The 17089-nt window shown below is 38.7% G+C and overlaps 29 non-coding genes and 38 pseudogenes across 29 annotated transcripts; all 67 read left to right on the forward strand.

Moving 5' to 3' along the window:
- The first annotated feature begins 61 nt into the window (after nt 1-61).
- On the forward strand, nt 62-179 carry LOC149598731 (5S ribosomal RNA; annotated as a pseudogene).
- Nucleotides 180-317: 138 nt separating this feature from the next.
- On the forward strand, nt 318-434 carry LOC149598732 (5S ribosomal RNA; annotated as a pseudogene).
- Nucleotides 435-568: 134 nt separating this feature from the next.
- On the forward strand, nt 569-687 carry LOC149598733 (5S ribosomal RNA; annotated as a pseudogene).
- A 137-nt stretch (nt 688-824) lies between these two features.
- Nucleotides 825-943, forward strand: LOC149598734 (5S ribosomal RNA; annotated as a pseudogene).
- Nucleotides 944-1080: 137 nt separating this feature from the next.
- On the forward strand, nt 1081-1199 carry LOC149598735 (5S ribosomal RNA). The gene has a single exon (XR_016378009.1). It is a non-coding gene; the product is annotated as a 5S ribosomal RNA (ribosomal RNA).
- Nucleotides 1200-1337: 138 nt separating this feature from the next.
- On the forward strand, nt 1338-1456 carry LOC149598736 (5S ribosomal RNA). Its single transcript, XR_016378138.1, has one exon. It is a non-coding gene; the product is annotated as a 5S ribosomal RNA (ribosomal RNA).
- A 134-nt stretch (nt 1457-1590) lies between these two features.
- On the forward strand, nt 1591-1709 carry LOC149598737 (5S ribosomal RNA; annotated as a pseudogene).
- Nucleotides 1710-1846: 137 nt separating this feature from the next.
- On the forward strand, nt 1847-1965 carry LOC149598738 (5S ribosomal RNA). Its single transcript, XR_016378010.1, has one exon. It is a non-coding gene; the product is annotated as a 5S ribosomal RNA (ribosomal RNA).
- A 138-nt stretch (nt 1966-2103) lies between these two features.
- On the forward strand, nt 2104-2222 carry LOC149598739 (5S ribosomal RNA). The gene has a single exon (XR_016378149.1). It is a non-coding gene; the product is annotated as a 5S ribosomal RNA (ribosomal RNA).
- A 135-nt stretch (nt 2223-2357) lies between these two features.
- On the forward strand, nt 2358-2476 carry LOC149598740 (5S ribosomal RNA; annotated as a pseudogene).
- A 134-nt stretch (nt 2477-2610) lies between these two features.
- LOC149598741 (5S ribosomal RNA) lies at nt 2611-2729 on the forward strand. Its single transcript, XR_016378011.1, has one exon. It is a non-coding gene; the product is annotated as a 5S ribosomal RNA (ribosomal RNA).
- Nucleotides 2730-2866: 137 nt separating this feature from the next.
- LOC149598742 (5S ribosomal RNA) lies at nt 2867-2983 on the forward strand (annotated as a pseudogene).
- A 134-nt stretch (nt 2984-3117) lies between these two features.
- LOC149598743 (5S ribosomal RNA) lies at nt 3118-3236 on the forward strand (annotated as a pseudogene).
- A 137-nt stretch (nt 3237-3373) lies between these two features.
- LOC149598744 (5S ribosomal RNA) lies at nt 3374-3492 on the forward strand (annotated as a pseudogene).
- A 137-nt stretch (nt 3493-3629) lies between these two features.
- On the forward strand, nt 3630-3747 carry LOC149598745 (5S ribosomal RNA; annotated as a pseudogene).
- Nucleotides 3748-3884: 137 nt separating this feature from the next.
- LOC149598746 (5S ribosomal RNA) lies at nt 3885-4003 on the forward strand. Its single transcript, XR_016378161.1, has one exon. It is a non-coding gene; the product is annotated as a 5S ribosomal RNA (ribosomal RNA).
- Nucleotides 4004-4137: 134 nt separating this feature from the next.
- Nucleotides 4138-4256, forward strand: LOC149598747 (5S ribosomal RNA; annotated as a pseudogene).
- Nucleotides 4257-4393: 137 nt separating this feature from the next.
- LOC149598748 (5S ribosomal RNA) lies at nt 4394-4512 on the forward strand. The gene has a single exon (XR_016378012.1). It is a non-coding gene; the product is annotated as a 5S ribosomal RNA (ribosomal RNA).
- A 137-nt stretch (nt 4513-4649) lies between these two features.
- On the forward strand, nt 4650-4768 carry LOC149598749 (5S ribosomal RNA). The gene has a single exon (XR_016378013.1). It is a non-coding gene; the product is annotated as a 5S ribosomal RNA (ribosomal RNA).
- A 138-nt stretch (nt 4769-4906) lies between these two features.
- On the forward strand, nt 4907-5009 carry LOC149598750 (5S ribosomal RNA; annotated as a pseudogene).
- Nucleotides 5010-5131: 122 nt separating this feature from the next.
- LOC149598751 (5S ribosomal RNA) lies at nt 5132-5250 on the forward strand (annotated as a pseudogene).
- A 137-nt stretch (nt 5251-5387) lies between these two features.
- LOC149598752 (5S ribosomal RNA) lies at nt 5388-5504 on the forward strand (annotated as a pseudogene).
- Nucleotides 5505-5638: 134 nt separating this feature from the next.
- LOC149598753 (5S ribosomal RNA) lies at nt 5639-5757 on the forward strand (annotated as a pseudogene).
- A 138-nt stretch (nt 5758-5895) lies between these two features.
- LOC149598754 (5S ribosomal RNA) lies at nt 5896-5998 on the forward strand (annotated as a pseudogene).
- A 122-nt stretch (nt 5999-6120) lies between these two features.
- LOC149598755 (5S ribosomal RNA) lies at nt 6121-6239 on the forward strand (annotated as a pseudogene).
- A 137-nt stretch (nt 6240-6376) lies between these two features.
- LOC149598756 (5S ribosomal RNA) lies at nt 6377-6493 on the forward strand (annotated as a pseudogene).
- A 134-nt stretch (nt 6494-6627) lies between these two features.
- On the forward strand, nt 6628-6746 carry LOC149598757 (5S ribosomal RNA). The gene has a single exon (XR_016378014.1). It is a non-coding gene; the product is annotated as a 5S ribosomal RNA (ribosomal RNA).
- Nucleotides 6747-6884: 138 nt separating this feature from the next.
- LOC149598758 (5S ribosomal RNA) lies at nt 6885-7003 on the forward strand. The gene has a single exon (XR_016378015.1). It is a non-coding gene; the product is annotated as a 5S ribosomal RNA (ribosomal RNA).
- Nucleotides 7004-7141: 138 nt separating this feature from the next.
- LOC149598759 (5S ribosomal RNA) lies at nt 7142-7244 on the forward strand (annotated as a pseudogene).
- Nucleotides 7245-7366: 122 nt separating this feature from the next.
- Nucleotides 7367-7485, forward strand: LOC149598760 (5S ribosomal RNA; annotated as a pseudogene).
- Nucleotides 7486-7622: 137 nt separating this feature from the next.
- On the forward strand, nt 7623-7739 carry LOC149598761 (5S ribosomal RNA; annotated as a pseudogene).
- Nucleotides 7740-7873: 134 nt separating this feature from the next.
- Nucleotides 7874-7992, forward strand: LOC149598762 (5S ribosomal RNA; annotated as a pseudogene).
- A 138-nt stretch (nt 7993-8130) lies between these two features.
- LOC149598763 (5S ribosomal RNA) lies at nt 8131-8233 on the forward strand (annotated as a pseudogene).
- A 122-nt stretch (nt 8234-8355) lies between these two features.
- Nucleotides 8356-8474, forward strand: LOC149598764 (5S ribosomal RNA; annotated as a pseudogene).
- A 137-nt stretch (nt 8475-8611) lies between these two features.
- On the forward strand, nt 8612-8728 carry LOC149598765 (5S ribosomal RNA; annotated as a pseudogene).
- A 134-nt stretch (nt 8729-8862) lies between these two features.
- Nucleotides 8863-8981, forward strand: LOC149598766 (5S ribosomal RNA). Its single transcript, XR_016378017.1, has one exon. It is a non-coding gene; the product is annotated as a 5S ribosomal RNA (ribosomal RNA).
- Nucleotides 8982-9344: 363 nt separating this feature from the next.
- LOC149598767 (5S ribosomal RNA) lies at nt 9345-9461 on the forward strand (annotated as a pseudogene).
- Nucleotides 9462-9594: 133 nt separating this feature from the next.
- Nucleotides 9595-9713, forward strand: LOC149598768 (5S ribosomal RNA; annotated as a pseudogene).
- A 137-nt stretch (nt 9714-9850) lies between these two features.
- Nucleotides 9851-9968, forward strand: LOC149598769 (5S ribosomal RNA). The gene has a single exon (XR_016378415.1). It is a non-coding gene; the product is annotated as a 5S ribosomal RNA (ribosomal RNA).
- A 137-nt stretch (nt 9969-10105) lies between these two features.
- LOC149598770 (5S ribosomal RNA) lies at nt 10106-10224 on the forward strand (annotated as a pseudogene).
- Nucleotides 10225-10361: 137 nt separating this feature from the next.
- Nucleotides 10362-10464, forward strand: LOC149598771 (5S ribosomal RNA; annotated as a pseudogene).
- A 122-nt stretch (nt 10465-10586) lies between these two features.
- Nucleotides 10587-10705, forward strand: LOC149598772 (5S ribosomal RNA; annotated as a pseudogene).
- Nucleotides 10706-10842: 137 nt separating this feature from the next.
- LOC149598773 (5S ribosomal RNA) lies at nt 10843-10961 on the forward strand (annotated as a pseudogene).
- A 137-nt stretch (nt 10962-11098) lies between these two features.
- LOC149598774 (5S ribosomal RNA) lies at nt 11099-11217 on the forward strand. Its single transcript, XR_016378018.1, has one exon. It is a non-coding gene; the product is annotated as a 5S ribosomal RNA (ribosomal RNA).
- Nucleotides 11218-11354: 137 nt separating this feature from the next.
- On the forward strand, nt 11355-11473 carry LOC149598775 (5S ribosomal RNA). Its single transcript, XR_016378019.1, has one exon. It is a non-coding gene; the product is annotated as a 5S ribosomal RNA (ribosomal RNA).
- A 137-nt stretch (nt 11474-11610) lies between these two features.
- LOC149598776 (5S ribosomal RNA) lies at nt 11611-11729 on the forward strand. The gene has a single exon (XR_016379156.1). It is a non-coding gene; the product is annotated as a 5S ribosomal RNA (ribosomal RNA).
- A 137-nt stretch (nt 11730-11866) lies between these two features.
- On the forward strand, nt 11867-11985 carry LOC149598777 (5S ribosomal RNA). Its single transcript, XR_016378020.1, has one exon. It is a non-coding gene; the product is annotated as a 5S ribosomal RNA (ribosomal RNA).
- Nucleotides 11986-12122: 137 nt separating this feature from the next.
- Nucleotides 12123-12239, forward strand: LOC149598778 (5S ribosomal RNA; annotated as a pseudogene).
- Nucleotides 12240-12376: 137 nt separating this feature from the next.
- On the forward strand, nt 12377-12495 carry LOC149598779 (5S ribosomal RNA). Its single transcript, XR_016378448.1, has one exon. It is a non-coding gene; the product is annotated as a 5S ribosomal RNA (ribosomal RNA).
- Nucleotides 12496-12632: 137 nt separating this feature from the next.
- LOC149598780 (5S ribosomal RNA) lies at nt 12633-12751 on the forward strand. The gene has a single exon (XR_016378021.1). It is a non-coding gene; the product is annotated as a 5S ribosomal RNA (ribosomal RNA).
- A 137-nt stretch (nt 12752-12888) lies between these two features.
- On the forward strand, nt 12889-12991 carry LOC149598781 (5S ribosomal RNA; annotated as a pseudogene).
- Nucleotides 12992-13113: 122 nt separating this feature from the next.
- Nucleotides 13114-13232, forward strand: LOC149598782 (5S ribosomal RNA; annotated as a pseudogene).
- A 137-nt stretch (nt 13233-13369) lies between these two features.
- LOC149598783 (5S ribosomal RNA) lies at nt 13370-13488 on the forward strand. Its single transcript, XR_016378022.1, has one exon. It is a non-coding gene; the product is annotated as a 5S ribosomal RNA (ribosomal RNA).
- A 137-nt stretch (nt 13489-13625) lies between these two features.
- LOC149598784 (5S ribosomal RNA) lies at nt 13626-13744 on the forward strand. Its single transcript, XR_016379157.1, has one exon. It is a non-coding gene; the product is annotated as a 5S ribosomal RNA (ribosomal RNA).
- A 137-nt stretch (nt 13745-13881) lies between these two features.
- On the forward strand, nt 13882-14000 carry LOC149598785 (5S ribosomal RNA). Its single transcript, XR_016378023.1, has one exon. It is a non-coding gene; the product is annotated as a 5S ribosomal RNA (ribosomal RNA).
- Nucleotides 14001-14137: 137 nt separating this feature from the next.
- On the forward strand, nt 14138-14254 carry LOC149598786 (5S ribosomal RNA; annotated as a pseudogene).
- Nucleotides 14255-14391: 137 nt separating this feature from the next.
- LOC149598787 (5S ribosomal RNA) lies at nt 14392-14510 on the forward strand (annotated as a pseudogene).
- A 137-nt stretch (nt 14511-14647) lies between these two features.
- Nucleotides 14648-14766, forward strand: LOC149598788 (5S ribosomal RNA). Its single transcript, XR_016378024.1, has one exon. It is a non-coding gene; the product is annotated as a 5S ribosomal RNA (ribosomal RNA).
- Nucleotides 14767-14903: 137 nt separating this feature from the next.
- On the forward strand, nt 14904-15022 carry LOC149598789 (5S ribosomal RNA). Its single transcript, XR_016378025.1, has one exon. It is a non-coding gene; the product is annotated as a 5S ribosomal RNA (ribosomal RNA).
- A 136-nt stretch (nt 15023-15158) lies between these two features.
- On the forward strand, nt 15159-15277 carry LOC149598790 (5S ribosomal RNA). The gene has a single exon (XR_016379159.1). It is a non-coding gene; the product is annotated as a 5S ribosomal RNA (ribosomal RNA).
- A 137-nt stretch (nt 15278-15414) lies between these two features.
- On the forward strand, nt 15415-15533 carry LOC149598791 (5S ribosomal RNA). The gene has a single exon (XR_016379160.1). It is a non-coding gene; the product is annotated as a 5S ribosomal RNA (ribosomal RNA).
- Nucleotides 15534-15670: 137 nt separating this feature from the next.
- Nucleotides 15671-15789, forward strand: LOC149598792 (5S ribosomal RNA). Its single transcript, XR_016378026.1, has one exon. It is a non-coding gene; the product is annotated as a 5S ribosomal RNA (ribosomal RNA).
- Nucleotides 15790-15926: 137 nt separating this feature from the next.
- On the forward strand, nt 15927-16043 carry LOC149598793 (5S ribosomal RNA; annotated as a pseudogene).
- A 137-nt stretch (nt 16044-16180) lies between these two features.
- LOC149598794 (5S ribosomal RNA) lies at nt 16181-16299 on the forward strand. Its single transcript, XR_016379161.1, has one exon. It is a non-coding gene; the product is annotated as a 5S ribosomal RNA (ribosomal RNA).
- A 137-nt stretch (nt 16300-16436) lies between these two features.
- Nucleotides 16437-16555, forward strand: LOC149598795 (5S ribosomal RNA). The gene has a single exon (XR_016378450.1). It is a non-coding gene; the product is annotated as a 5S ribosomal RNA (ribosomal RNA).
- Nucleotides 16556-16691: 136 nt separating this feature from the next.
- Nucleotides 16692-16810, forward strand: LOC149598796 (5S ribosomal RNA). The gene has a single exon (XR_016378028.1). It is a non-coding gene; the product is annotated as a 5S ribosomal RNA (ribosomal RNA).
- A 137-nt stretch (nt 16811-16947) lies between these two features.
- On the forward strand, nt 16948-17050 carry LOC149598797 (5S ribosomal RNA; annotated as a pseudogene).
- Nucleotides 17051-17089: the final 39 nt, after the last annotated feature.

Genomic DNA, 17089 nt, shown 5'->3' on the forward strand with positions numbered 1-17089 from the left:
AAAAAGATGAAGGTCAATTTGTCTCACTTAATTTAAATTCGAATTATTATCTAGCACTCTCGGCAACGGCCATATCACGCTGAAAACACCGGTTCTCGTCGGATCACGAAGTTAAGCAGCGTCGAGCGCAGTCAGTACTTGGGAGGGAGACCACTTAGGAACACTGCGTGCCGTTGGCTTTTTCACTTTTTTTTTCCTCTTTTAAATTCCTATAGATATGAAAAAAGCAAACATATTTTCTTTTTGTTATTGTTTTAAAAAGATGAAGGTTAATTTGTCTCACTTAATTTAAATTCGAATTATTAAATAGCACTCTCGGCAACGGCCATATCACGCTGAAAACACCGGTTCTCGTGCGATCACCGAAGTTAAGCAGCGTCGAGCGCAGTCAGTACTGGGAGGAGACCACTTAGGAACACTGCGTGCCGTTGGCTTTTTCACTTTTTTTTCCTCTTTTAAATTCCTATAGATATGAAAAAAGCAAACATATTTTCTTTTTGTTATTGTTTTAAAAAGATGGTCAATTTGTCTCACTTAATTTAAATTCGAATTATTATCTAGCACTCTCGGCAACGGCCATATCACGCTGAAAACACCGGTTCTCGTCGGATCACCGAAGTTAAGCAGCGTCGAGCGCAGTCAGTACTTGGGAGGGAGACCACTTAGGAACACTGCGCGCCGTTGGTTTTTTCACTTTTTTTTCCTCTTTTAAATTCCTATAGATATGAAAAAAGCAAACATATTTTCTTTTTGTTATTGTTTTAAAAAGATGAAGGTCAATTTGTCTCACTTAATTTAAATTCGAATTATTATCTAGCACTCTCGGCAACGGCCATATCACGCTGAAAACACCGGTTCTCGTCGGATCACCGAAGTTAAGCAGCGTCGAGCGCAGTCAGTACTTGGGAGGGAGACCACTTAGGAACACTGCGTGCAGTTGGCTTTTTCACTTTTTTTTCCTCTTTTAAATTCCTATAGATATGAAAAAAGCAAACATATTTTCTTTTTGTTATTGTTTTAAAAAGATGAAGGTCAATTTGTCTCACTTAATTTAAATTCGAATTATTATCTAGCACTCTCGGCAACGGCCATATCACGCTGAAAACACCGGTTCTCGTCGGATCACCGAAGTTAAGCAGCGTCGAGCGCAGTCAGTACTTGGGAGGGAGACCACTTAGGAACACTGCGTGCCGTTGGCTTTTTCACTTTTTTTTTCCTCTTTTAAATTCCTATATATATGAAAAAAGCAAACATATTTTCTTTTTGTTATTGTTTTAAAAAGATGAAGGTCAATTTGTCTCACTTAATTTAAATTCGAATTATTATCTAGCACTTTCGGCAACGGCCATATCACGCTGAAAACACCGGTTCTCGTCCGATCACCGAAGTTAAGCAGCGTCGAGCGCAGTCAGTACTTGGGAGGGAGACCACTTAGGAACACTGCGTGCCGTTGGCTTTTTCACTTTTTTTTCCTCTTTTAAATTCCTATAGATATGAAAAAAGCAAACATATTTTCTTTTTGTTATTGTTTTAAAAAGATGGTCAATTTGTCTCACTTAATTTAAATTCGAATTATTATCTAGCACTCTCGGCAACGGCCATATCACGCTGAAAACACCGGTTCTCGTCGGATCACCGAAGTTAAGCAGCGTCGAGCGCAGTCAGTACTTGGGAGGGAGACCACTTAGGAACACTGCGCGCCGTTGGTTTTTTCACTTTTTTTTCCTCTTTTAAATTCCTATAGATATGAAAAAAGCAAACATATTTTCTTTTTGTTATTGTTTTAAAAAGATGAAGGTCAATTTGTCTCACTTAATTTAAATTCGAATTATTATCTAGCACTCTCGGCAACGGCCATATCACGCTGAAAACACCGGTTCTCGTCGGATCACCGAAGTTAAGCAGCGTCGAGCGCAGTCAGTACTTGGGAGGGAGACCACTTAGGAACACTGCGTGCCGTTGGCTTTTTCACTTTTTTTTTCCTCTTTTAAATTCCTATATATATGAAAAAAGCAAACATATTTTCTTTTTGTTATTGTTTTAAAAAGATGAAGGTCAATTTGTCTCACTTAATTTAAATTCGAATTATTATCTAGCACTTTCGGCAACGGCCATATCACGCTGAAAACACCGGTTCTCGTCCGATCACCGAAGTTAAGCAGCGTCGAGCGCAGTCAGTACTTGGGAGGGAGACCACTTAGGAACACTGCGTGCCGTTGGCTTTTTCACTTTTTTTTCCTCTTTTAAATTCCTATAGATATGAAAAAAGCAAACATATTTTCTTGTTTGTTATTGTTTTAAAAAGATGGTCAATTTGTCTCACTTAATTTAAATTCGAATTATTATCTAGCACTCTCGGCAACGGCCATATCACGCTGAAAACACCGGTTCTCGTCGGATCACCGAAGTTAAGCAGCGTCGAGCGCAGTCAGTACTTGGGAGGGAGACCACTTAGGAACACTGCGCGCCGTTGGTTTTTTCACTTTTTTTTCCTCTTTTAAATTCCTATAGATATGAAAAAAGCAAACATATTTTCTTTTTGTTATTGTTTTAAAAAGATGGTCAATTTGTCTCACTTAATTTAAATTCGAATTATTATCTAGCACTCTCGGCAACGGCCATATCACGCTGAAAACACCGGTTCTCGTCGGATCACCGAAGTTAAGCAGCGTCGAGCGCAGTCAGTACTTGGGAGGGAGACCACTTAGGAACACTGCGTGCCGTTGGCTTTTTCACTTTTTTTTCCTCTTTTAAATTCCTATAGATATGAAAAAAGCAAACATATTTTCTTTTTGTTATTGTTTTAAAAAGATGAAGGTTAATTTGTCTCACTTAATTTAAATTCGAATTATTAAATAGCACTCTCGGCAACGGCCATATCACGCTGAAAACACCGGTTCTCGTGCGATCACCGAAGTTAAGCAGCGTCGAGCGCAGTCAGTACTGGGAGGAGACCACTTAGGAACACTGCGTGCCGTTGGCTTTTTCACTTTTTTTTCCTCTTTTAAATTCCTATAGATATGAAAAAAGCAAACATATTTTCTTTTTGTTATTGTTTTAAAAAGATGGTCAATTTGTCTCACTTAATTTAAATTCGAATTATTATCTAGCACTCTCGGCAACGGCCATATCACGCTGAAAACACCGGTTCTCGTCGGATCACCGAAGTTAAGCAGCGTCGAGCGCAGTCAGTACTTGGGAGGGAGACCACTTAGGAACACTGCGCGCCGTTGGTTTTTTCACTTTTTTTTTCTCTTTTAAATTCGAATAGATATGAAAAAAGCCAACATATTTTCTTTTTGTTATTGTTTTAAAAAGATGAAGGTTAATTTGTCTCACTTAATTTAAATTCGAATTATTAAATAGCACTCTCGGCTACGGCCATATCACGCTGAAAACACCGGTTCTCGTCGGATCACCGAAGTTAAGCAGCGTCGAGCGCAGTCAGTACTTGGGAGGGAGACCACTTAGGAACACTGCGTGCCGTTGGCTTTTTCACTTTTTTTTCCTCTTTTAAATTCCTATAGATATGAAAAAAGCAAACATATTTTCTTTTTGTTATTGTTTTAAAAAGATGAAGGTCAATTTGTCTCACTTAATTTAAATTCGAATTATTATCTAGCACTCTCGGCAACGGCCATATCACGCTGAAAACACCGGTACTCGTCGGATCACCGAAGTTAAGCAGCGTCGAGCGCAGTCAGTACTTGGAGGGAGACCACTTAGGAACACTGCGTGCCGTTGGCTTTTTCACTTTTTTTTCCTCTTTTAAATTCCTATAGATATGAAAAAAGCAAACATATTTTCTTTTTGTTATTGTTTTAAAAAGATGAAGGTCAATTTGTCTCACTTAATTTAAATTCGAATTATTATCTAGCACTTTCGGCAACGGCCATATCACGCTGAAAACACCGGTTCTCGTCCGATCACCGAAGTTAAGCAGCGTCGAGCGCAGTCAGTACTTGGGAGGGAGACCACTTAGGAACACTGCGTGCCGTTGGCTTTTTCACTTTTTTTTCCTCTTTTAAATTCCTATAGATATGAAAAAAGCAAACATATTTTCTTTTTGTTATTGTTTTAAAAAGATGGTCAATTTGTCTCACTTAATTTAAATTCGAATTATTATCTAGCACTCTCGGCAACGGCCATATCACGCTGAAAACACCGGTTCTCGTCGGATCACCGAAGTTAAGCAGCGTCGAGCGCAGTCAGTACTTGGGAGGGAGACCACTTAGGAACACTGCGCGCCGTTGGTTTTTTCACTTTTTTTTCCTCTTTTAAATTCCAATAGATATGAAAAAAGCCAACATATTTTCTTTTTGTTATTGTTTTAAAAAGATGAAGGTTAATTTGTCTCACTTAATTTAAATTCGAATTATTAAATAGCACTCTCGGCAACGGCCATATCACGCTGAAAACACCGGTTCTCGTCGGATCACCGAAGTTAAGCAGCGTCGAGCGCAGTCAGTACTTGGGAGGGAGACCACTTAGGAACACTGCGTGCCGTTGGCTTTTTCACTTTTTTTTCCTCTTTTAAATTCCTATAGATATGAAAAAAGCAAACATATTTTCTTTTTGTTATTGTTTTAAAAAGATAAAGGTCAATTTGTCTCACTTAATTTAAATTCGAATTATTATCTAGCACTCTCGGCAACGGCCATATCACGCTGAAAACACCGGTTCTCGTCGGATCACCGAAGTTAAGCAGCGTCGAGCGCAGTCAGTACTTGGGAGGGAGACCACTTAGGAACACTGCGTGCCGTTGGCTTTTTCACTTTTTTTTTCCCCTTTTAAATTCCTATAGATATGAAAAAAGCAATCATATTTTCTTTTTGTTATTGTTTTAAAAAGATGAAGGTCAATTTGTCTCACTTAATTTAAATTCGAATTATTATCTAGCACTCTCGGCAACGGCCATATCACGCTGAAAACACCGGTTCTCGTCCGATCACCGAAGTTAAGCAGCGTCGAGCGCAGTCAGTACTTGGAAACTTTACGTGCCGTTGGCTTTTTCACTTTTATTTCCTCTTTTAAATTCCATGAGATATGAAAAAAGCAAACATATCTTCTTTTTCTTATTGATTTATAAAGATGAAGGTTAATTAAATTCGAATTATTAAATAGCACTCTCGGCAACGGCCATATCACGCTGAAAACACCGGTTCTCGTCCGATAACCGAAGTTAAGCAGCGTCGAGCGCAGTCAGTACTTGGGAGGGAGACCACTTAGGAACACTGCGCGCCGTTGGCTTTTTCACTTTTTTTTCCTCTTTTAAATTCCAATAGATATGAAAAAAGCCAACATATTTTCTTTTTGTTATTGTTTTAAAAAGATGAAGGTTAATTTGTCTCACTTAATTTAAATTCGAATTATTAAATAGCACTCTCGGCAACGGCCATATCACGCTGAAAACACCGGTTCTCGTGCGATCACCGAAGTTAAGCAGCGTCGAGCGCAGTCAGTACTGGGAGGAGACCACTTAGGAACACTGCGTGCCGTTGGCTTTTTCACTTTTTTTTCCTCTTTTAAATTCCTATAGATATGAAAAAAGCAAACATATTTTCTTTTTGTTATTGTTTTAAAAAGATGGTCAATTTGTCTCACTTAATTTAAATTCGAATTATTATCTAGCACTCTCGGCAACGGCCATATCACGCTGAAAACACCGGTTCTCGTCGGATCACCGAAGTTAAGCAGCGTCGAGCGCAGTCAGTGCTTGGGAGGGAGACCACTTAGGAACACTGCGTGCCGTTGGCTTTTTCACTTTTTTTTTCCTCTTTTAAATTCCTATAGATATGAAAAAAGCAAACATATTTTCTTTTTGTTATTGTTTTAAAAAGATGAAGGTCAATTTGTCTCACTTAATTTAAATTCGAATTATTATCTAGCACTCTCGGCAACGGCCATATCACGCTGAAAACACCGGTTCTCGTCCGATCACCGAAGTTAAGCAGCGTCGAGCGCAGTCAGTACTTGGAAACTTTACGTGCCGTTGGCTTTTTCACTTTTATTTCCTCTTTTAAATTCCATGAGATATGAAAAAAGCAAACATATCTTCTTTTTCTTATTGATTTATAAAGATGAAGGTTAATTAAATTCGAATTATTAAATAGCACTCTCGGCAACGGCCATATCACGCTGAAAACACCGGTTCTCGTCCGATAACCGAAGTTAAGCAGCGTTGAGCGCAGTCAGTACTTGGGAGGGAGACCACTTAGGAACACTGCGCGCCGTTGGCTTTTTCACTTTTTTTTCCTCTTTTAAATTCCAATAGATATGAAAAAAGCCAACATATTTTCTTTTTGTTATTGTTTTAAAAAGATGAAGGTTAATTTGTCTCACTTAATTTAAATTCGAATTATTAAATAGCACTCTCGGCAACGGCCATATCACGCTGAAAACACCGGTTCTCGTGCGATCACCGAAGTTAAGCAGCGTCGAGCGCAGTCAGTACTGGGAGGAGACCACTTAGGAACACTGCGTGCCGTTGGCTTTTTCACTTTTTTTTCCTCTTTTAAATTCCTATAGATATGAAAAAAGCAAACATATTTTCTTTTTGTTATTGTTTTAAAAAGATGGTCAATTTGTCTCACTTAATTTAAATTCGAATTATTATCTAGCACTCTCGGCAACGGCCATATCACGCTGAAAACACCGGTTCTCGTCGGATCACCGAAGTTAAGCAGCGTCGAGCGCAGTCAGTACTTGGGAGGGAGACCACTTAGGAACACTGCGTGCCGTTGGCTTTTTCACTTTTTTTTTCCTCTTTTAAATTCCTATAGATATGAAAAAAGCAAACATATTTTCTTTTTGTTATTGTTTTAAAAAGATGAAGGTCAATTTGTCTCACTTAATTTAAATTCGAATTATTATCTAGCACTCTCGGCAACGGCCATATCACGCTGAAAACACCGGTTCTCGTCGGATCACCGAAGTTAAGCAGCGTCGAGCGCAGTCAGTACTTGGGAGGGAGACCACTTAGGAACACTGCGTGCCGTTGGCTTTTTCACTTTTTTTTTCCCCTTTTAAATTCCTATAGATATGAAAAAAGCAATCATATTTTCTTTTTGTTATTGTTTTAAAAAGATGAAGGTCAATTTGTCTCACTTAATTTAAATTCGAATTATTATCTAGCACTCTCGGCAACGGCCATATCACGCTGAAAACACCGGTTCTCGTCCGATCACCGAAGTTAAGCAGCGTCGAGCGCAGTCAGTACTTGGAAACTTTACGTGCCGTTGGCTTTTTCACTTTTATTTCCTCTTTTAAATTCCATGAGATATGAAAAAAGCAAACATATCTTCTTTTTCTTATTGATTTATAAAGATGAAGGTTAATTAAATTCGAATTATTAAATAGCACTCTCGGCAACGGCCATATCACGCTGAAAACACCGGTTCTCGTCCGATAACCGAAGTTAAGCAGCGTCGAGCGCAGTCAGTACTTGGGAGGGAGACCACTTAGGAACACTGCGCGCCGTTGGCTTTTTCACTTTTTTTTCCTCTTTTAAATTCCAATAGATATGAAAAAAGCCAACATATTTTCTTTTTGTTATTGTTTTAAAAAGATGAAGGTTAATTTGTCTCACTTAATTTAAATTCGAATTATTAAATAGCACTCTCGGCAACGGCCATATCACGCTGAAAACACCGGTTCTCGTGCGATCACCGAAGTTAAGCAGCGTCGAGCGCAGTCAGTACTGGGAGGAGACCACTTAGGAACACTGCGTGCCGTTGGCTTTTTCACTTTTTTTTCCTCTTTTAAATTCCTATAGATATGAAAAAAGCAAACATATTTTCTTTTTGTTATTGTTTTAAAAAGATGGTCAATTTGTCTCACTTAATTTAAATTCGAATTATTATCTAGCACTCTCGGCAACGGCCATATCACGCTGAAAACACCGGTTCTCGTCGGATCACCGAAGTTAAGCAGCGTCGAGCGCAGTCAGTGCTTGGGAGGGAGACCACTTAGGAACACTGCGTGCCGTTGGCTTTTTCACTTTTTTTTTCCTCTTTTAAATTCCTATAGATATGAAAAAAGCAAACATATTTTCTTTTTGTTATTGTTTTAAAAAGATGAAGGTCAATTTGTCTCACTTAATTTAAATTCGAATTATTATCTAGCACTCTCGGCAACGGCCATATCACGCTGAAAACACCGGTTCTCGTCCGATCACCGAAGTTAAGCAGCGTCGAGCGCAGTCAGTACTTGGAAACTTTACGTGCCGTTGGCTTTTTCACTTTTATTTCCTCTTTTAAATTCCATGAGATATGAAAAAAGCAAACATATCTTCTTTTTCTTATTGATTTATAAAGATGAAGGTTAATTAAATTCGAATTATTAAATAGCACTCTCGGCAACGGCCATATCACGCTGAAAACACCGGTTCTCGTCCGATAACCGAAGTTAAGCAGCGTTGAGCGCAGTCAGTACTTGGGAGGGAGACCACTTAGGAACACTGCGCGCCGTTGGCTTTTTCACTTTTTTTTCCTCTTTTAAATTCCAATAGATATGAAAAAAGCCAACATATTTTCTTTTTGTTATTGTTTTAAAAAGATGAAGGTTAATTTGTCTCACTTAATTTAAATTCGAATTATTAAATAGCACTCTCGGCAACGGCCATATCACGCTGAAAACACCGGTTCTCGTGCGATCACCGAAGTTAAGCAGCGTCGAGCGCAGTCAGTACTGGGAGGAGACCACTTAGGAACACTGCGTGCCGTTGGCTTTTTCACTTTTTTTTCCTCTTTTAAATTCCTATAGATATGAAAAAAGCAAACATATTTTCTTTTTGTTATTGTTTTAAAAAGATGGTCAATTTGTCTCACTTAATTTAAATTCGAATTATTATCTAGCACTCTCGGCAACGGCCATATCACGCTGAAAACACCGGTTCTCGTCGGATCACCGAAGTTAAGCAGCGTCGAGCGCAGTCAGTACTTGGGAGGGAGACCACTTAGGAACACTGCGTGCCGTTGGCTTTTTCACTTTTTTTTTCCTCTTTTAAATTCCTATAGATATGAAAAAAGCAAACATATTTTCTTTTTGTTATTGTTTTAAAAAGATGAAGGTCAATTTGTCTCACTTAATTTAAATTCGAATTATTATCTAGCACTCTCGGCAACGGCCATATCACGCTGAAAACACCGGTTCTCGTCCGATCAAAGAAGTTAAGCAGCGTCGAGCGCAGTCAGTACTTGGAAACTTTACGTGCCGTTGGCTTTTTCACTTTTATTTCCTCTTTTAAATTCCATGAGATATGAAAAAAGCAAACATATCTTCTTTTTCTTATTGATTTATAAAGATAAAGGTTAATTAAATTCGAATTATTAAATAGCACTCTCGGCAACGGCCATATCACGCTGAAAACACCGGTTCTCGTCCGATAACCGAAGTTAAGCAGCGTCGAGCGCAGTCAGTACTGGGAGGAGACCACTTAGGAACACTGCGTGCCGTTGGCTTTTTCACTTTTTTTTCCTTTTTTAATTCCTATAGATATGAAAAAAGCAAACATATTTTCTTTTTGTTATTGTTTTAAAAAGATGGTCAATTTGTCTCACTTAATTTAAATTCGAATTATTATCTAGCACTCTCGGCAACGGCCATATCACGCTGAAAACACCGGTTCTCGTGCGATCACCGAAGTTAAGAGGCGTCGAGCGCAGTCAGTACTTGGGAGGGAGACCACTTAGGAACACTGCGTGCCGATGGCTTTTTCACTTTTTTTTCCTCTTTTAAATTCCTATAGATATGAAAAAAGCAAACATATTTTCTTTTTGTTATTGTTTTAAAAAGATGAAGGTCAATTTGTCTCACTTAATTTAAATTCGAATTATTATCTAGCACTCTCGGCAACGGCCATATCACGCTGAAAACACCGGTTCTCGTCGGATCACCGAAGTTAAGCAGCGTCGAGCGCAGTCAGTACTTGGAGGGAGACCACTTAGGAACACTGCGTGCCGTTGGCTTTTTCACTTTTTTTTCCTCTTTTAAATTCCTATAGATATGAAAAAAGCAAACATATTTTCTTTTTGTTATTGTTTTAAAAAGATGAAGGTCAATTTGTCTCACTTAATTTAAATTCGAATTATTATCTAGCACAATCGGCAACGGCCATATCACGCTGAAAACACCGGTTCTCGTCGGATCACCGAAGTTAAGCAGGGTCGAGCGCAGTCAGTACTTGGGAGGGAGACCACTTAGGAACACTGCGTGCCGTTGGCTTTTTCACTTTTTTTTCCTCTTTTAAATTCCTATAGATATGAAAAAAGCAAACATATTTTCTTTTTGTTATTGTTTTAAAAAGATGAAGGTCAATTTGTCTCACTTAATTTAAATTCGAATTATTATCTAGCACTCTCGGCAACGGCCATATCACGCTGAAAACACCGGTTCTCGTCCGATCACCGAAGTTAAGCAGCGTCGAGCGCAGTCAGTACTTGGAAACTTTGCGTGCCGTTGGCTTTTTCACTTTTATTTCTTCTTTTAAATTCCATGAGATATGAAAAAAGCAAACATATCTTCTTTTTCTTATTGATTTATAAAGATGAAGGTTAATTAAATTCGAATTATTAAATAGCACTCTCGGCAACGGCCATATCACGCTGAAAACACCGATTCTCGTCGGATCACCGAAGTTAAGCAGCGTCGAGCGCAGTCAGTACTTGGGAGAGAGACCACTTAGGAACACTGCGCGCCGTTGGTTTTTTCACTTTTTTTTCCTCTTTTAAATTCCAATAGATATGAAAAAAGCCAACATATTTTCTTTTTGTTATTGTTTTAAAAAGATGAAGGTTAATTTGTCTCACTTAATTTAAATTCGAATTATTAAATAGCACTCTCGGCAACGGCCATATCACGCTGAAAACACCGGTTCTCGTCGGATCATTGAAGTTAAGCAGCGTCGAGCGCAGTCAGTACTTGGGAGGGAGACCACTTAGGAACACTGCGTGCCGTTGGCTTTTTCACTTTTTTTTCCTCTTTTAAATTCCTATAGATATGAAAAAAGCAAACATATTTTCTTTTTGTTATTGTTTTAAAAAGATGAAGGTCAATTTGTCTCACTTAATTTAAATTCGAATTATTATCTAGCACTCTCGGCAACGGCCATATCACGCTGAAAACACCGGTTCTCGTCGGATCACCGAAGTTAAGCAGCGTCGAGCGCAGTCAGTACTTGGGAGGGAGACCACTTAGGAACACTGCGTGCCGTTGGCTTTTTCACTTTTTTTTCCTCTTTTAAATTCCTATAGATATGAAAAAGTTAAACATATTTTCTTTTTGTTATTGTTTTAAAAAGATGAAGGTCAATTTGTCTCACTTAATTTAAATTCGAATTATTATCTAGCACTCTCGGCAACGGCCATATCACGCTGAAAACACCGGTTCTCGTCGGATCACCGAAGTTAAGCAGCGTCGAGCGCAGTCAGTACTTGGGAGGGAGACCACTTAGGAACACTGCGTGCCGTTGGCTTTTTCACTTTTTTTTTCCTCTTTTAAATTCCTATAGATATGAAAAAAGCAAACATATTTTCTTTTTGTTATTGTTTTAAAAGATGAAGGTCAATTTGTCTCACTTAATTTAAATTCGAATTATTATCTAGCACTCTCGGCAACGGCCATATCACGCTGAAAACACCGGTTCTCGTCGGATCACCGAAGTTAAGCAGCGTCGAGCGTAGTCAGTACTTGGGAGGGAGACCACTTAGGAACACTGCGTGCCGTTGGCTTTTTCACTTTTTTTTCCTCTTTTAAATTCCTATAGATATGAAAAAAGCAAACATATTTTCTTTTTGTTATTGTTTTAAAAAGATGAAGGTCAATTTGTCTCACTTAATTTAAATTCGAATTATTATCTAGCACTCTCGGCAACGGCCATATCACGCTGAAAACACCGGTTCTCGTCGGATCACCGAAGTTAAGCAGCGTCGAGCGCAGTCAGTACTTGGGAGGGAGACCACTTAGGAACACTGCGTGCCGTTGGCTTTTTCACTTTTTTTTCCTCTTTTAAATTCCTATAGATATGAAAAAAGCAAACATATTTTCTTTTTGTTATTGTTTTAAAGAGATGAAGGTCAATTTGTCTCACTTAATTTAAATTCGAATTACTATCTAGCACTCTCGGCAACGGCCATATCACGCTGAAAACACCGGTTCTCGTGCGATCACCGAAGTTAAGCAGCGTCGAGCGCAGTCAGTACTGGAAGGAGACCACTTAGGAACACTGCGTGCCGTTGGCTTTTTCACTTTATTTTCCTCTTTTAAATTCCTATTGATATGAAAAAAGCCAACATATTTTCTTTTTGTTATTGTTTTAAAAAGATGAAGGTTAATTTGTCTCACTTAATTTAAATTCGAATTATTAAATAGCACTCTCGGCAACGGCCATATCACGCTGAAAACACCGGTTCTCGTCGGATCACCGCAGTTAAGCAGCGTCGAGCGCAGTCAGTACTTGGGAGGGAGACCACTTAGGAACACTGCGTGCCGTTGGCTTTTTCACTTTTTTTTCCTCTTTTAAATTCCTATAGATATGAAAAAAGCAAACATATTTTGTTTTTGTTATTGTTTTAAAAAGATGAAGGTCAATTTGTCTCACTTAATTTAAATTCGAATTATTATCTAGCACTCTCGGCAACGGCCATATCACGCTGAAAACACCGGTTCTCGTCGGATCACCGAAGTTAAGCAGCGTCGAGCGCAGTCAGTACTTGGGAGGGAGACCACTTAGGAACACTGCGTGCCGTTGGCTTTTTCACTTTTTTTTCCTCTTTTTAATTCCTATAGATATGAAAAAAGCAAACATATTTTCTTTTTGTTATTGTTTTAAAAAGATGAAGGTCAATTTGTCTCACTTAATTTAAATTCGAATTATTATCTAGCACTCTCGGCAACGGCCATATCACGCTGAAAACACCGGTTCTCGTCCGATCACCGAAGTTAAGCAGCGTCGAGCGCAGTCAGTACTTGGAAACTTTGCGTGCCGTTGGCTTTTTCACTTTTATTTCCTCTTTTAAATTCCATGAGATATGAAAAAAGCAAACATATCTTCTTTTTCTTATTGATTTATAAAGATGAAGGTTAATTAAATTTGAATTATTAAATAGCACTCTCGGCAACGGCCATATCACGCTGAAAACACCGGTTCTCGTCCGATAACCGAAGTTAAGCAGCGTCGAGCGCAGTCAGTACTTGGGAGGGAGACCACTTAGGAACACTGCGCGCCGTTGGCTTTTTCACTTTTTTTTCCTCTTTTAAATTCCTATAGATATGAAAAAGTTAAACATATTTTCTTTTTGTTATTGTTTTAAAAAGATGAAGGTCAATTTGTCTCACTTAATTTAAATTCGAATTATTATCTAGCACTCTCGGCAACGGCCATATCACGCTGAAAACACCGGTTCTCGTCGGATCACCGAAGTTAAGCAGCGTCGAGCGCAGTCAGTACTTGGGAGGGAGACCACTTAGGAACACTGCGTGCCGTTGGCTTTTTCACTTTTTTTTTCCTCTTTTAAATTCCTATAGATATGAAAAAAGCAAACATATTTTCTTTTTGTTATTGTTTTAAAAGATGAAGGTCAATTTGTCTCACTTAATTTAAATTCGAATTATTATCTAGCACTCTCGGCAACGGCCATATCACGCTGAAAACACCGGTTCTCGTCGGATCACCGAAGTTAAGCAGCGTCGAGCGTAGTCAGTACTTGGGAGGGAGACCACTTAGGAACACTGCGTGCCGTTGGCTTTTTCACTTTTTTTTCCTCTTTTAAATTCCTATAGATATGAAAAAAGCAAACATATTTTCTTTTTGTTATTGTTTTAAAAAGATGAAGGTCAATTTGTCTCACTTAATTTAAATTCGAATTATTATCTAGCACTCTCGGCAACGGCCATATCACGCTGAAAACACCGGTTCTCGTCGGATCACCGAAGTTAAGCAGCGTCGAGCGCAGTCAGTACTTGGGAGGGAGACCACTTAGGAACACTGCGTGCCGTTGGCTTTTTCACTTTTTTTTCCTCTTTTAAATTCCTATAGATATGAAAAAAGCAAACATATTTTCTTTTTGTTATTGTTTTAAAGAGATGAAGGTCAATTTGTCTCACTTAATTTAAATTCGAATTATTATCTAGCACTCTCGGCAACGGCCATATCACGCTGAAAACACCGGTTCTCGTGCGATCACCGAAGTTAAGCAGCGTCGAGCGCAGTCAGTACTGGAAGGAGACCACTTAGGAACACTGCGTGCCGTTGGCTTTTTCACTTTATTTTCCTCTTTTAAATTCCTATTGATATGAAAAAAGCCAACATATTTTCTTTTTGTTATTGTTTTAAAAAGATGAAGGTTAATTTGTCTCACTTAATTTAAATTCGAATTATTAAACAGCACTCTCGGCAACGGCCATATCACGCTGAAAACACCGGTTCTCGTCGGATCATTGAAGTTAAGCAGCGTCGAGCGCAGTCAGTACTTGGGAGGGAGACCACTTAGGAACACTGCGTGCCGTTGGCTTTTTCACTTTTTTTTCCTCTTTTAAATTCCTATAGATATGAAAAAAGCAAACATATTTTCTTTTTGTTATTGTTTTAAAAAGATGAAGGTCAATTTGTCTCACTTAATTTAAATTCGAATTATTATCTAGCACTCTCGGCAACGGCCATATCACGCTGAAAACACCGGTTCTCGTCGGATCACCGAAGTTAAGCAGCGTCGAGCGCAGTCAGTACTTGGGAGGGAGACCACTTAGGAACACTGCGTGCCGTTGGCTTTTTCACTTTTTTTTCCTCTTTTAAATTCCTATAGATATGAAAAAGTTAAACATATTTTCTTTTTGTTATTGTTTTAAAAAGATGAAGGTCAATTTGTCTCACTTAATTTAAATTCGAATTATTATCTAGCACTCTCGGCAACGGCCATATCACGCTGAAAACACCGGTTCTCGTCGGATCACCGAAGTTAAGCAGCGTCGAGCGCAGTCAGTACTTGGGAGGGAGACCACTTAGGAACACTGCGTGCCGTTGGCTTTTTCACTTTTTTTTCCTCTTTTAAATTCCTATAGATATGAAAAAAGCAAACATATTTTCTTTTTGTTATTGTTTTAAAAGATGAAGGTCAATTTGTCTCACTTAATTTAAATTCGAATTATTATCTAGCACTCTCGGCAACGGCCATATCACGCTGAAAACACCGGTTCTCGTCGGATCACCGAAGTTAAGCAGCGTCGAGCGTAGTCAGTACTTGGGAGGGAGACCACTTAGGAACACTGCGTGCCGTTGGCTTTTTCACTTTTTTTTCCTCTTTTAAATTCCTATAGATATGAAAAAAGCAAACATATTTTCTTTTTGTTATTGTTTTAAAAAGATGAAGGTCAATTTGTCTCACTTAATTTAAATTCGAATTATTATCTAGCACTCTCGGCAACGGCCATATCACGCTGAAAACACCGGTTCTCGTCGGATCACCGAAGTTAAGCAGCGTCGAGCGTAGTCAGTACTTGGGAGGGAGACCACTTAGGAACACTGCGTGCCGTTGGCTTTTTCACTTTTTTTTCCTCTTTTAAATTCCTATAGATATGAAAAAAGCAAACATATTTTCTTTTTGTTATTGTTTTAAAAAGATGAAGGTCAATTTGTCTCACTTAATTTAAATTCGAATTATTATCTAGCACTCTCGGCAACGGCCATATCACGCTGAAAACACCGGTTCTCGTCGGATCACCGAAGTTAAGCAGCGTCGAGCGCAGTCAGTACTTGGGAGGGAGACCACTTAGGAACACTGCGTGCCGTTGGCTTTTTCACTTTTTTTTCCTCTTTTAAATTCCTATAGATATGAAAAAAGCAAACATATTTTCTTTTTGTTATTGTTTTAAAGAGATGAAGGTCAATTTGTCTCACTTAATTTAAATTCGAATTATTATCTAGCACTCTCGGCAACGGCCATATCACGCTGAAAACACCGGTTCTCGTGCGATCACCGAAGTTAAGCAGCGTCGAGCGCAGTCAGTACTGGAAGGAGACCACTTAGGAACACTGCGTGCCGTTGGCTTTTTCACTTTATTTTCCTCTTTTAAATTCCTATTGATATGAAAAAAGCCAACATATTTTCTTTTTGTTATTGTTTTAAAAAGATGAAGGTTAATTTGTCTCACTTAATTTAAATTCGAATTATTAAATAGCACTCTCGGCAACGGCCATATCACGCTGAAAACACCGGTTCTCGTCGGATCACCGAAGTTAAGCAGCGTTGAGCGCAGTCAGTACTTGGGAGGGAGACCACTTAGGAACACTGCGTGCCGTTGGCTTTTTCACTTTTTTTTCCTCTTTTAAATTCCTATAGATATGAAAAAAGCAAACATATTTTCTTTTTGTTATTGTTTTAAAAAGATGAAGGTCAATTTGTCTCACTTAATTTAAATTCGAATTATTATCTAGCACTCTCGGCAACGGCCATATCACGCTGAAAACACCGGTTCTCGTCGGATCACCGCAGTTAAGCAGCGTCGAGCGCAGTCAGTACTTGGGAGGGAGACCACTTAGGAACACTGCGTGCCGTTGGCTTTTTCACTTTTTTTCCTCTTTTAAATTCCTATAGATATGAAAAAAGCAAACATATTTTGTTTTTGTTATTGTTTTAAAAAGATGAAGGTCAATTTGTCTCACTTAATTTAAATTCGAATTATTATCTAGCACTCTCGGCAACGGCCATATCACGCTGAAAACACCGGTTCTCGTCGGATCACCGAAGTTAAGCAGCGTCGAGCGCAGTCAGTACTTGGGAGGGAGACCACTTAGGAACACTGCGTGCCGTTGGCTTTTTCACTTTTTTTTCCTCTTTTTAATTCCTATAGATATGAAAAAAGCAAACATATTTTCTTTTTGTTATTGTTTTAAAAAGATGAAGGTCAATTTGTCTCACTTAATTTAAATTCGAATTATTATCTAGCACTCTCGGCAACGGCCATATCACGCTGAAAACACCGGTTCTCGTCCGATCACCGAAGTTAAGCAGCGTCGAGCGCAGTCAGTACTTGGAAACTTTGCGTGCCGTTGGCTTTTTCACTTTTATTTCCTCTTTTAAATTCCATGAGATAT

Source organism: Phalangium opilio, unplaced genomic scaffold (genome assembly GCF_054372755.1).
Source record: "Phalangium opilio isolate 3A_F unplaced genomic scaffold, DU_Popi_V2 ptg000360l_1, whole genome shotgun sequence".
NCBI classification, from domain to species: Eukaryota; Metazoa; Arthropoda; class Arachnida; order Opiliones; family Phalangiidae; genus Phalangium; species Phalangium opilio.